Raw genomic sequence first — 15,642 nt, 5'->3', positions numbered from 1 at the left:
AAGAAGCCTCGAGTGCCATGCTAAGAGTTGGCCCTTGGGCTAGGCACGTAGCCCAGTGGTAGAGCACTTACCCAGTATGCACTAGACCCTGGATTCTGTTCCCAGCGTCACAAAAAAAAAAAAACAAAAAACAAAAACAAAAAAACAAAAAAACAAAAAAAAACAAGCTTGGCTTTTACTGAGCACCATGGGGAACCACAGAGGAAAGAGGTCTAGAGAAGAGAAGTCTGTGAAGGGAGGCCCCATGACGGAGGGAAGGAGCAGAAGTTAAGCCAACAACAACTGCAATGCAGACACGAGGCGTCCATCGGGGCTCTTGACCTTCTGATTACCTGTATATGTTTCAGCCTCTGGAGGGTCATGGGTACAGAGACAACTCACACACTCCCTGGATATTTCACTAACGCCATTTCTTATTTTTAGAAATGTATTCTTTTGTAACATACCACAAATACATACCTACACACACACATGCACACACACATGCACACACATGCATGCACACACATACTAACAATTCCATCACAGGGCTCCAAGGGCTCTGAAACAAAGCGTCTGGGGTCTTGACTCTCTCTGTAGTCACACTTATCAAGACATTACTTGGGACTCACACTCTAAATCAGAACAAGTATGGGTAAGCTGGCCCCATGGCACCAACTTTTCAAACTTCAGTGTACTCAGACTTGTATGGTTCAACTACTATTTCCTCTCAGAGCTTTTAAGTCGTTTCCATGGAAATAATGTGGACCCACACACATAGTAGGTTTGTGGGTCAGCAACTGGCTTCAGGGATAGGAGTGTGCCCAAATAATTGCTCAAAAACAACAACAATAACAACAAACAAACAAACAAAATGTACGCGCAAAGGCCAAGTCACCTCAGTGTCCCCTGAGCCCCATGTCAGGCCCAGCACACAGTAGGCCTTCAACAAAGCTCATTGTCTTACAGACTTTTATCCAAGGATAGTCAGACCTGCTAGGAAGCCTGGCACAGATTTTCCAAAGCTGCTATTATTATATTGTTATTATTATTTTATTATCGAGTTTTCCTCCAGTTGGCAATTGTTTTATTACTCCTATAATAAAAATTGTGTGAAGGAAGATCCATCCCCAGGCAGAATGCAGCAGAAACACAGTTTTTCAGGTGAAGCTTGGGGGTCAGTCATCTCCACTGAATTGAGAGAAACCTATGATTAGTGAAAGTCTGGGATCAGAGAAAATTTGCATATGGGACAGTGACTGTGGGGAAAACATAACTCAGTGAGATTGGGGGCTGGGGGTTGGGCACTGGATGAAATACTCTTTAGAAGAAAAAGCCAGGCCATAGGTATGCCTATTATTGGTGCTACCACCCACCAGAGTCCGTCTTCCTCCCACTCTTTGTGTATACTCAAGCAGACAGACATCCAGGGGTCTCCCAAGGCTTTGGCATCACATGGGGCTGCTGTGCCCTTTTAGATTTTTGCACTGACCAACTACTGAGTTCTGTGCCTCTCCAATGTGAATATGGCTGTTGTTGGACTCTGTCTTAGGGTTTTACTGCTGTGAACAGACACCATGACCAAGGCAACTCTTATAAACGAAAACATTTAATTGGGGCTGGCTTACAGGTTCAGAGGTTCAGTCCATTATCATCAAGATGGGAACATGGCAGCATCCAGGCAGGCATGGTACAGGAGGAACTGAGAGTTCTACATCTTCATCTGAAGGCTGCTAGTAGAAGATTGACTTCCAGGCAGCTAGGATGAGGATCTTAAAGCTCACAGTCACAGTGACACACTTACTCCAACAAGGATACACCTTCTAATAGTACCACTCCCTGGGCCAAGCATATACAAACCATCACAGACTCCCCAGACCTCTGATCATGTAATTAATCCAATCCAATACACACACAGTCTCTTGGTTCCATTCCTCTATAGAACTCCAAAGCAGGCAAGAAAAAAAGAAAATACCAGCTTTTTCTTTAACGATGGGAAGCATCTCTCAAGCCTCCTAATTTGGGTGCATTCAAGAGTCACCAGGATTACTTATAAAGCCTCTGCTTTAGGGAGGAGAACCTATGCAGAGTGAAGGGGAATTGCTTGCAATGTACTAGAAGGGATCAATATCCAAAGAGTCTGAACAACCCTCCAATAACCTATTAGGACTTAAATTGTTCCTTATTGTTCATTAATATGTTGAAAACACTCATCCCAATATATGTATTTGTTTTAGGGGAAACTTACAGCATAGATTGTAATTGTACTCTTTACACATGTTTTATAACACCCCTGGTTCTCTCACATAACCAAGATGTGTTTATGACTATTTTATATGACACTTGGGTATGGCTTTATGACTTTTTTCTTATGCTTTAGAGAATTATGGTTATAACTCTCACAAGTTATTGATCACAACTATACTTTATTTGATACTAAGTTCCCAGTTACCCTTTCATTTTAATGGGCATCCTTGTCACAGAGTAGAGAGTGTTCCATTTTATGAAAGGCATGATTTCTAAGGACACTCAATAATAGGTAAGTCCACCCATCCAATACTTCCAGGTTTTCAAGCTGAAAACCTTGGTTTTAGATGAACTTGTCTTTTGTGTGCTATCTACAACCAAGATCCAATCCCACCTTGTCCCCATCTCTGCCACTACCTGAATCCTTACCTCCACTGCCCCTACCTGGACATCTGTCTAGTTGGCCTCCCTGCCTGCCCGATCTTCTACAGAGCTGCTGTGAAGCCTGTGGCACTGACAGCTTTCTGTTTCACATTGAATAAAACCCAGAGGCAGAACTGTGATTTTAAAAGACTGCCTGTAATCTTTCTGCCCTTGATTCTGTTTTGGCTTGGTTTGGTTTTTGCAGTTTGTTGGTCCCGAGGGTGATGCCAGGGCCTCATGTTTCCTATGTAAACACAGTACCACTGATATCTATCCCTACGCTGGCATCTGACCTTACCATCTGATCTCATCCAAACCCCTTCACTCTGAGTGGATGCCGCATCTTCCTGGATGAACCTCGACCAGCACACGTGGCTTCCCCAAAGCCTTTGCTTTTGCAAAGCTCTAGCTACCTACACCAGTGGCTCTCAACCTGTGGGTCTCCATCCCTTGTGGGACAAATGGGTGTCACCTAAACCCATCAGAAAACAGATAATTGCATTACGATTCGTAACAGTAGCAAAATTACAGGTATAGAATAGCAATGAAACTAATGTTATGGTTGGGGGGAGGGGGTATCACAGCATGAGGAACTGTACTAAAGGGGTCTCAGCATTAGGAAGGTTGAGAACCGCTACTCTAGAATAGTCTTCCCTGAAATAAGTTTGATTCCCTTCAAGTTCTGCTCAGATGTCACCTTATGTGGAATGTCTTTGGCCACTCTGTATAAAAAAGCACACCCTCATCTTGGTCTTTCTTTTTTCTCCCCTTACCTAGTTTGCTTTGCCCCATCCCCCATCCCTCCCTTAGCACTAACTGCCTGACCTATCATACATTTGCGTATGCATGGACTACCTCCTCAGTGTGCTCCACACAGCAAGGAGTGTGTATGCTTTGTTGGATGCTTTCCACAGGCATCAAGATAGAGACTGGCACAACACTTTAGAAACAACACTTTGCTGAGTAAAGAAAAGAACAGACTTAAGAGAACTCAAGATATGCTGTTCCTTGAAGGCCAACCACATGGCTACGGACTGTAGCTGGAGATCCTTCCATTGGAAATGGCCTACTTCAGCCAAAGAGCGAATGACACCCAGATATCCTGGTAAGAACCAACAATATATCTGGAAACATTATCCAGCCCTAGTGCCCACACCTGAACACCCGTGCCTGCATTATTACATGCAGATTAACCTGTTATTTTTCAAGAAATGTCCAAGGAAAAATGGGCATAAAGCCAGCCAAATGTGGTGGTATACTCCTGTAATCCTGGCACTCAGGAGACAAGGGCTGGAGGATTGACTAAATTTTCAGGGCCAGCCTGGTCTACAGAGTGACTCAGAACAGCCAGAGCTACTCTCTCTCTCTCTCTCTCTCTCTCTCTCTCTCTCTCTCTCTCTCTCTCTCTCTCTCTCTTGAAAAGAAGTCAAGCATCAGCGAAAGCAGGAACCAGAGCAGACCATAGAGGAATCCCACATACAGGCTTGCTCCCTACGGCTTGCTCAGCTTGTTTTATTGAACAACCCAGAACCTCATGCCCAGGGATGGCACCACCCTCAGTGGGCTGGACTTTGTTCCTATGTCAATCAAGAGAATACCACACAGATATACCATGCTACCCAGGCCAGTCTTATGGAGGAAGACCCTTAGTTGAGGTTCCCTTTTCCCAGGTGTGACAACCAAGATCAGACATCACACAGGCTAACTTTTTAAACCACATTTGGAGTCCATGTAAAAGCTACAGAGCTAAGTGTAATATTGTACTAGTTTTTCTGCATTTTCTACCATAGCAATGCAATTTAAGAACGTCTTCAATGAGTTCACTCTATTACTTGGGTTTTCTACATATTGAAATAGTTTTCAATACATAGAATAGTTTCAGTTGAAACTGAATATATGCAGTTGAAACTGAATAGTTTTCAAGGACTAGACTGAGAGCTCAGCAGTTAGAGACACTGGCTTGTTCTTCTAGAGGACTCAGCTTGGAGTCTCAGCACCTACATGGTGGCTCACAACCACCTGTAACTCCAGTCCCAGGTGCTTTCACACTCTCTCCTAGCCTCTTTAGACCTTGTATGCATGTGTCACGCACAGACAAGCATGCAGGCAAAATCACCCATACACTTTAAAATGAAAATGAATAAAAATAATTTGCTATGAAATTTGTTTTTGATTTAAACTGCACAAGGATCCAACATCTGGAAAGGCGACGGCTTGTGTGATACTTTAGTAAGCACAGAGCCCTGTCCATCAATAAAGGTCTCTGGTATGATAATTGAATTCATTAATATGTGTCTTGAGTATCTGGACCATTACTCCTGTGTTAACATTTTCTTGTGCTTTTAACCTCAGGTGTCTTTAAACTCAGCCACTATCTCTCTGGTTTTTATCCTTAGTAGAGCCATAGAGAATATTAAACTTGAGAAAGTTTGAACAAGCATATGGTGAACTTTTTTTTTTCCATTAAAAGACTCCCATATGGAAGTTGGTTTGTATCTTTAGGGTATTTGTGCTGGCTAGTTTTTTGTAACTTCATACACGTTGGGGTTGTCTGCGAAGAGAAACCTCAGTTGACAAAACGCCTCCATCAGATTGCCTGTAGGCAAGTCTCAGGGCCATTTCCCTGACTGTTGACCGATGGGGGAGGGTCCCGCTCGCAGGGTCCCGCCCACTCTGAGTGCTGCCCTCCCTGGGCAGGTGGTCCTGGGATGTATAAGAAAGCAAACTGAGCAGCAAGTCAGTAAGCAGCGGTCTGTGTAAGACAGTATCCTTCCCATATAAGCATTTTGCAAATATGCCTTTGACAAGTTTTATCAATTACGATATTCTATGCTCAGCTACAGATAAAGTGATAGGAGGAGAAGGAAAGCAGATGACTCAGGCAATAGCTCCAGTAAATACCGCTGCAAACACGGAGGGCCAGCACGTTCTAACGGAAGATATAAATATGACTGACATTTCCTAATGGCCTAGACTATTTGCTGTAAAGAACAAAGTGTGGTGACTACTGTGTGTCCCCTCTCGGTTGTCTGGGATGGCTTCATTCTATTAAAATTCATCAATGACTCAAGGACCCATTAACATCACCTGGTTGCCTCTTCCTCAGTGTCATGAGCCAAATACTTTCTCTATGTGATTCATCCATTTATTTTAATGCTGCGCTTAATTTTCACCCCACCTCTCAAGGGCAGGAGGGAGATACACACACACACACACACACACACACACACACACACACGAACCTGTCACAGAACAAACTCAGTCGATATAGGAAGGGATAAAGAAAGAGAAACATAATGAGAACAATTTTCTACATGAGGAACCTGAAAATGGGTATCTCCGCGTGTTAGCACTTCGCATGTAGGCATTTCTTCTAGGCTCCGCCCAACAGTTACCTAGCAACAGCCAGGCGTGAGCTTGGCTTGCTATTAAGGACTGTTTGGCCTCTTGCTCTCTCTGACCCCTACCCCTCCTCCATGTGTTCCCAGCGCGCTCTCTCTCTCTCTCTCTCTCTCTCTCTCTCTCTCTCTCTCTCTCTCTCTCTCTCTCTCTCTCTCTCTCTCTCTCGCTCTCTCGCTCTCTCGCTCTCTCTCTCTCTCGCTCTCTCTCTCTACCTCTACTCTCTTCTGAACCCCTCTCCCCCATGTCCTATGGCTGGTATATTTGGTGGTGGGGGGTGATGCCTCAGCATGGGCCTGCTAAGGCGCCACGTCTCACCATGTCATACCACCGCAAGTTCCATGATATTCCCACAACTCCTCAGGACCTCTTCATAGACCTTAAAGTACTTCTCAGAAACTCTTAGTCATTTAGGAAAGGTGATGGAGGAAAGCTACGATGTCTGAGGAATTAATCTAAATGGAGTCAGGAATCACAACTCTTTCTCAGGGTACCTCTCAGGCTGCTGTGGAAATAACTGGAGGAGATCTGGTTCTGATTCTATGGAACAAATCATTCCAACCGCTGATCGCTGGCCTTAACTGGGCAATGAATGCAGCCCATCAGTGAGGCGTGCCCTCGGAGATTTTCTTCCTGCCTCTGGTTTTGGAGGGAACATTACTCTGTATTCCCAAGTCAGGGAGGGCAGATTTGGAAAGCTTGGATCTTCAGTCACAGCATGCTCAGTGACCAGAAACAGCTAAATCAAATTTACAACATATGTCTCTACAACCTCAAATAACCACCAGTGGTCCCATGACCTCGTGTCTTTTAAACAAATACCAAACAAGGAGATTTAATTATTCAGTCAGTTTAATAAGGAATTTGTTTAGGGTGAACCATGGGTGATTGGCTCACATACTTTTCTACTATGAGCATCCTGAAACCTTCACACAAGCTCGAAGCTACAGTGGACAAAGACTCCCACCCTTCTTCAAGGTTAAACTGGAAATCTGGGTAAAATTGTGGCCAGACAGGAAAAAAAAAAACAAAACAAAACAATGTCTCTTGGGAAAGAAATGGGAAACAGAGCCTCAAGGGGGAAAAGTCATCCCAGAGAAACATTGTTCATCCACTGGGATTTGCTGTGCTCTTTTGAAGTTGTAGGTACCATGAAAGGTACTCGAAGTAGAAAATGGAATGACCCTTGAGTATCGTGTGTGCACACAGACCCTGAACTGTACATTTGCAACACAGTGTGCTAAGTACAATGATAAAAAGAGTTACCAGGTTAAGTGAGACTCTAAGCTGTCTACATCACTAGATGTAGCTAGAAGACAGCTTCCCAGTATGTCTGAGCCTTTCTTGATAGACTAAACTAGACTCGGAAATACCAATACCGGAGTCCCAAGCAAACTAAGATGGTAGGTCACACAATTTGCAATGCAAACAGTCCCTCTTCCCCCAAATAAAATAAAAGTACCCTGCGGTCTTTGCAAAAACAAGCCAAGTTCCTTCCGATGATAAATGCCTGCAAACAGATTGAAGATTAGACTGATGACCTGGTATTTGGAGACAACAAAGATGTCTTTCAAGTTCTGCTGGACACAAAAGATTCAGACAAATGTTAGAAGTCACACATGGCTTCCCTAGTTCTCTGTTGGTCTTGAGCCAACTATCTAACCTGTGTGAATGTTTGTCCGATCACCAGTTCACTAGTATTCCAAGTAGTGTATTAGGATAAAATAAGTTCTGCTGTTACATCTCAGTGACATATAAAAACAAAGGTGTGTTTGCACTGAAAGTCATCTGGGACTATACTGGCTACCTCTCTCTGGGACGCCATCATGCCAAATGTCCCCTAGGTAGAAGGAAAAGTGAAATTCTCCTCCTGGTTGTGTTAATGGTTTGTTTTGTCACTATCCACCAGCAAATCTTAAGTCAATGACACATAGTTCTAACATTTTTTTTCTGTTACAGTAGCATAACTCAGCCTAAGCTGACTGATGGGAAGACCTTATGAATCAGAAGAAGAAACTTAGAGGAAATGATTGGCAGGCAATCAGAGATTGCTATTCCCATAGAAAGTGCTGTGAAAATACACACACACATACACACACACACATACCCTTGCATTCCCCTCTCTTTTCCTTAGATTGCTCAAAAACCACCTTACTTAAAAACTAAAGTCACACAGGTACTTAAAGTTAAGATCCGGGTACTTCTAAGAAGTCAGTGTTCCTGGCTTAACCTTTGTACAAACCAGAAAGATTTTTACCAAGAGAAACAGTCTTTGCATAACAAACCACAGCTCTGGTCCCACCCAGACATCCTCCTGACAGGGCCAGAGAGAGGCTAGCATGCAAGGTCTGAGAAAACAAGCCCATGTTGCGACACTCCTGGTTTTCCACACACTTTTAAAGTCCTGGATCACTTGGGACATATTTCCCTGGAGTTTTATAACACTTTGACTCAGTTCCCTTACCCGCTTCATCATAGGCTTCCTGTTGGTGCTAAAGATAGTTGTAAACAAATTCTGTGGTCCGTATCTCAAAAGGAAACATATGCAAAGTCCAAGGATAGACGGTTCTTTTCCCGAGAGCAGAGGAACTCCGTTTCCTACAATGCACTCATCCTTTGACAGTTGAAAATACACATTTGAAGAACAAATGGCCTCTACTTGAGAAATTTTTTTCAAAAGAATTGGGTGGGTAGATATGAGACCTGACTGCACGGTGGTGGAACAAGGTGGATTCTGCTAGCAATCACTGAGCAAGAGTTTCAATATGGCTAAATTATTTTTCTTAATTTAATGATTAAAGTCATCATCATTGAGCTCTGGTGAACATGTGTGTAATATATTTCTCGTGTAATTGCAACATCAGAAAGTTCTGAGCATTTAATTAAGCAAAATAAAAGGTTTCTTCTAGTCTGATGGATAAATGGGACCTTCTCAAAGTCTATAAAAGTTTAATTAAGAGCTAGTCATCAAGGTGTAGCTTGACGATGAGTATCCTACCTGGGTTTTATGGTGAGTGGGTGCTTCCTCTAAACACTACCAATGCTTAGCAGTTTTCTCATTTATTAAAACACGTTCTCTAAAGCTCAGCTTGGCTCCTTTCATTCCTTTGACCTTGGGAATGAAATTTCATAAGAAACTCCTTAGGCTCACAAACAGGAAATTGTCCAATGATGAAAGTCCAGGGAGCCAACAACAGAGCAGATCACACCTGAAGTTATGTGGGAGCCTGGAGCCTGGAAAGAACCATAGAGCGGAAGATTCCTGAGATGCAGAGAGAATCTCCAGTACAACACTACGCTCAGGAAATAATTACCTTTTCCTGATGGAATACCTCGGAGGTTTTATTAACACTCTTTCCTGCAGACCTTAACAGACTCCAGACAGTGGGCACTGTGGAGAACTCTCTAGCTCCTGTTCCCATCTGCTGCTAAAGCACACATGATGATAGACCACACCCCCTGAATCTTACCAGTCTGTCCCAAAATCAACTGGGAGGGAACTCCTGTTTCTCAGTCAAGGAGCTGCAGATTCCTATGGTCTCACAGGAGGACTCAAAGGATCCAGAAACTATGCTCTGACTTTAAGCAACTGAACCGCTGGTTGCTTGGATGAGTGTTTGGTCAAAGGCGCATGAGGTGTGTAGTTCTAGCAAGTGCCTAGCCCATGACTAAACCCAGCTCAACATATCAAATCGCATGACTAATTTCAGAATTAATTAATGATGGCAAATGTTGTAAAAGAAAAATATAACATAGTAGGAAAGTATTGAGCAGGGGCCTTCTACCTGGTCTTCCAAACTGACCTATAGAGTCAGTGCAACTTCAGTGATTGGCATGTCCACTTCCTTTTCTCTCTGTATCCCCACCTCTGCTCATTGCTAAGGATCAAACGCAGGGCCAACCTACCACTAAATTACACTCCCACACCCCCAGGCCCCTTCCACTTCATAGCTTTGGTGTTTTAGACAGCTTCTCACTCTGTAGCCCTGACCGACCTGGAACTCGCTATGTAGACCAGGCAGGCCTTGAACTTGTAGCAACCCTCCTTCCTTTGCTTCCCAGGGCTGATATTATGATTGTGTACTGCATGCCCTGTGATGTCAGCAGCATTTCAAATACAGAAATTAACAAGCCAGGTCTGAAATTACACAATGGCTCTGTTGAAGACCTGAGTCTCAATACCCACTTAAAAAGCCTGGTATTGTACCACAACCTCTAATCTCAGGGTGGGTGAGGTGGACAGAGAGGGACCCCTGCAACTCTTTGACCAGCTCATCTTGTCAAATCAGTGAGCTCAGGCTCAGGAAGAAACCCTGTCTCAAAAGATAAGGTGAAGAGTAATAGAGGAAGATACCAGACACACATACACATTTATATACACATTCACACACAGTCTCACACATTCACATATGTACACACTCACACATATGCACTCACACACATGTACACACATGTCCACACACACAGTCTCACACATTCACATACATATGCATACACATTCACACACACAGTCACACATTCACATACATGCACATTCACACATACACACTCACACATACTCACACATTTACACAAACACAGTCATATACAGAAGAACAAATAAACACACATATACACACAATTAATACTAATTTATTTATTTTCTAAGCTATGTAAGAAAGAAAAAGACAAGAACTAGTCAAAACACTCTTGAAGAACAAAATGGGAAATTTCTCTCATCAGATTTCAAGACAGGGTGGCATCGACATCAGGACAGTAGATTAAAGGACAGAAATCCACTGACAGGCATTCTGTGAAGATGGTGTTCAGAGCAGGCAAGAAACTAGTCTTCCCAGTAACTTGGTGAAATTGGTTCTCTCTTTCTGCCTTTATAGGAAACCCAAGAATTGAACTCGGATTACCAGGCTCATACAATAAGTATACTTACCTACTTTGTCACCTCTCCAGCCCACCAAAGAAGATTTTTATTGGACAGGAGTGATAATTATTAAGATTTATTTTTATTATTTATATAAGTACACTGTTCCTGTCTCCAGGCATCCCAGAAGAGAGCATCTGATACCATTACAGATGGTTGAGAGCCACCATGTGGTTGCTGGGAATTGAACTCAGGACCTCTGGAAGAGCAGTCAGTGCTCTTAAACACTGAGCCATCTCTCCAGCCCCAGGAGTGATAATTAATTCTGGATACTAGGTATGAAAGTCTTAGCAAAAAGGACCACAGCAGTAACACTTTAGTAGTCTTTTATATTTATATCTCCAAGTTTTAAAAACAGAAAATAATTGGGCTAGCAGAAGGAGAAGTGGTTTATTAATTAGAGTTCATGTTAGGTTTACAATATTAGCCAAAGTTTCTTAAATAGACTCAACACCACCATCCATAAATGAAAAAAAAATGTAATTGATTTTACTTCATTAAAACTCAGAATTTCTGTATACAAAAGACGTCATCAAGACATGAAAAAGCCAGAGCCAGGCATGGCACAGACCTTTAAGGCCAGCACTTGGCAGGCAGAGGGAGGCAGACCTCTGTGGGTTTGAGGCCAGCCTGGTCTACAGAGTGAGTTTCAGAACATCCAGGACTATGTAGAGAGACCTTATCTCAAAAAAAAAAGATAGAAAGAAAGAATGAGAGAAAGAGGAAGAAAAAAGAAAGAAAGAGAGGAAGGAAGGAAGGAAAGAAAGAAAAGAAAGAAAAGAAAAAACCCTCAAAAAGAAAATTGCCACAAAAAGGAAACCATGAACTAGGAGAAGGGACTTGCAATTCTCACACACACAAATGATCATATCTAGAAAAGACTCCCATAAATGGAAGAAATAGATAATCCATTTCCTAAAAACTGGGAAATGATTCTTGTGTTCTCACCCAATGGCCAAAAGGCATTTGAGAAAACAGTTTATATCGATTGAAAAAATGCAAAATAAATCCACAATAAATCTGAACTGCTGAAGTTAACGAGAACTGCCGAGTGTCGTTGAGGCCATGGAGGTGCGAAGAGTCTCTCATCTGCTCACCCACTCACTGAGAGGAGTGCAAACTCACATCAGATCTCTTTGGTATTGGCTTCTGAAGTTTAACACCTTCTCAACACTTCTATTCCCACGTATACAGCCATTGTGAATCTACAAGCATGCATCAGGGGCATGCTTGAGGCTGTAGGCATGCCTTAGAGATAACCCTAACAGAGGATCACTTAAATGCTCAACAACTTTAAAAAGTTCTAAATACAGCAATGAAAGTAACAAAACAATTCTATGAAGAACCTGTCTGGATCTCAGAAAGTGTACCTTAGGAAAAGAAGACAGAAGCAGGTCCGTGAGATGGCTCTACAGATAAAGACACTCACTGCAATGTAAAGATAGAAGAAGAGAACCATCTCTACAAAGTTGGCCTCTGACTTCCACACGCTACTGGTGGGATACATTTCTCCGTATACATACATCACACACAAACACACATACACACACTCACTCACACACAGCACACACCACACCACACACACACACACATACCACACACACACACACACACACCACACACCACACTACACACACACACACACACCACACACATACACAAACATGCATACACACACACCACACACCACACTCACACACACATATCACACACATACACAAACACACACATACACAAACATACATCATACACACCAACACACCACACTCACACACATGCATCACACACCTACACAAACACATACAATTCACAAACACACACACATCACATACACTCACACATCACACACTCACACACACCACACTCACATACACACACCACACACATACACAAACACACACTCATACACACATACATATACAAACATACACACTCATACACACCACACACATACACACACTCACACACACACATACCACACTCACACATACATCACACACACATACACAAACAAACACATCATAGACTCACACAGACATCACACACACATACACACATCACATCACACACCTTCACAAACACACACATCATTCTGCACACAGACACATACAACGATTCATTTTTAAAATATAGGGCCAGAAGCAAGCAATAAAATTCCAAAACCTAACAAAGGTCATCTACAATGTTAAAATCCAACTGCCTTTGAGAACATGGGAGATGTTGTTCATTAGGGGGATGAGGGGAGCTTTAAGGTAATGACTAGGACAAAAGTAACGTCATTGCAGAGTTATCTGTGTACGGCCAAACAGCACCAGATGAAAGGGGAAGGCACCATCAAAGTACAGGTAAGATCAAAACCAAAACACATCTGTTGGGCAACACTCAGAACATAAACATAACTTACTGAGTATTATGTGTCTGACCCTGGACTGAGGATGCTAAACACATCATCTTATCCTCATATTTGATATCTAGCTTACCTAACAGCTTTACCGTCATCTTGCAAACAGGGAAGCTAAGTCTTAGAGGTGTGGTGAAAATTTTTCCCCCGAGAGGACACAGAGAAAATGGTTGAGACCGTAATCCATCTTCAAGCAGATAAGCCCCCAGCTCATGATCGCATGAATCAAACTCTTCATGCAGAAACATCCAGTGTATTTTCATAAATTTGGGAGGTTTTCTTCTCACCTTTCAGTAATGTTTCAGAAAGTTTTACAGTAGCGACTTAGACATTTTAAAGCTTGTTTTGGGTGTTTTATCATTTCAGATGCTCTTATGACTGAGAGTCTGGCTCTCATTACATCTCCAAGCTGCCCCTGCCAGTGATTAGGAGACTCCTTGCTCTGTCTGCACATTGGCCCCGATTACTAACCTGTCCAATCACTCTCCAGTTGCTTCCAGGGGTTGTTGCAGGCAGACAAGGCAAGGTACATAAATACTTGCAGCTTCCTCTCCTCTTTCCGGATTCCTTTCTTTGCCATTATTGGCACGGGGAAGGTTCATACTGTGGGCTGGGGGTATGTGTCTTTAATCTGTTCCTGGCAGAGGGACCTCTGTGTTGTGAACGTAAGGCTATGAAACACCTTGACAGATTCCAGACATGAGGAGCCTTCTGACACGGCTGCAAAGCGGATCACAAATGGGGGGGTGGGAAGATGGTGACAGAAAAGGAAGAAGATGGCTCTCAAAGGATGACAGTCATTAGAAGCCTTCAAGCCAGGGTGCGCTTATAAAATTTGCATGTCACGTAAGACTCTAGAGGGGAGGACTGCTGGTGGGGATGTAGATGACAAAGGGAAAGAGAATACTGGGGGCTTCCAAAGCCATCTGTGGAGTAAAAAGACAGGACGTGAATCTGAGAAGGAATCCTCTGCCCCTTCAGCTTCCCTCTGGTTGGGATTTTGAGTCAGTTGCTTCATTTCTCTGACTTCCAGTTCTTCTTATCTGTCATGTTGGAACAAAACTACCAACTGGGCACAAATGTGAGCAAATGCATGCACCACACCTGGGAAAATCAGTCACTCTTGGACTGAGGATGAAGCTCAGTGGTTGAGAGCTTGTCTAGTGTCCGCGAGGTCTTTGAGTTTCATCCCCGGCTCTGGGACAGGCTGAGTCGTTCTTTATTATTGAGGCCACAAATTCTAGAATGCAGAGACATCAAACTTTTCTGAATGCTGAGAGAACACTTTCTTTCCTCTCTCTCTCTCTCTCTCTCTCTCTCTCTCTCTCTCTCTCTCTCTCTCTCTCTCTCTCTCTCCCTCTCTCCCCCCTCTCCTCTCTCTTCTCTCTCTCTTCTCTCTCTCTCTTCTCTCTCCTCTCTCTCTCTTTCTGTTTTAGTCTTGTACTTTATTGTCGTGTCGTCTCAGGTCTTGACTGCATACTTGCGCAGTGGGTATAGACACTCCTTCGGCTGCTGCTTCTTAGCCTTCAGCTTCCCTCCGTGCTTGGTGAGCCGGTGGCTCTAGTCTTCTTGACTAGAGGGTCCGGGGGCTTGTACTTCTTGCCCTTGTAAAATTTCCCAAGGTTTTCTTTTTGAGTCTGGTTAATGACAGTGAGGACTCGGGCGATGGATTTGTGTATGACTCGTATCTTGGAGAGCTTGGACGAGGCGCCACCTGTCACTTTAGCCACGCAAAGTTGGGACAGTTCCGCCTTCAGATCATCCAGTTGTTTCAACAGCTCCTCCTTCTTGCCGCGCAGGTCCGGAGCCTTAATTTTGGCCATTGCTGCATTGTTTAAGGCTGAGGCTGCCTGGTTCGAGCGAGAGAACACTTTCAAGGCATGCCCCAAGTTCCCTGATCCTATGCTTTCTCATTTTCCTTCTCCCTGCTCGCTCCTCAGCAACACACACATGTCTGTGACTGGTATGGGAGCTCAGTATGCAACAGCATTATTTTTTGTTTTGTTTTGTTTTGTTTTTCGAGACAGGGTTTCTCTGTGTAGCCCTGGCTGTCCTGGAACTCATTCTGTAGACCAGGCTGGCCTCGAACTCAGAAATCCGCCTGCCTCTGCAACAGTATTATTAAACTACATGCTTCAAACAGTTTATCAACAACTCAACAATTAAAAGAAAGAAAAAGCCAGTTCTAAAAATGGCCCAAGGACTTGAACCATTATCCCTCCAAAGATGTTTTGGCCATCCTTGGCCCTGTAGAAAAATATACATCAAAGCTACA

At 43.3% G+C, this 15,642-nt stretch overlaps 1 pseudogene; it reads right to left on the bottom strand.

Moving 5' to 3' along the window:
* Positions 1-14,828: 14,828 nt before the first annotated feature.
* On the bottom strand, positions 14,829-15,190 carry LOC116075932 (annotated as a pseudogene).
* Between the last annotated feature and the right edge of the window lie 452 nt (positions 15,191-15,642).

The sequence above is a fragment of the Mastomys coucha genome, unplaced genomic scaffold (genome assembly GCF_008632895.1).
Source record: "Mastomys coucha isolate ucsf_1 unplaced genomic scaffold, UCSF_Mcou_1 pScaffold4, whole genome shotgun sequence".
NCBI lineage: Eukaryota > Metazoa > Chordata > Mammalia > Rodentia > Muridae > Mastomys > Mastomys coucha.
This window is presented reverse-complemented; position numbering and strand designations above follow the sequence as displayed.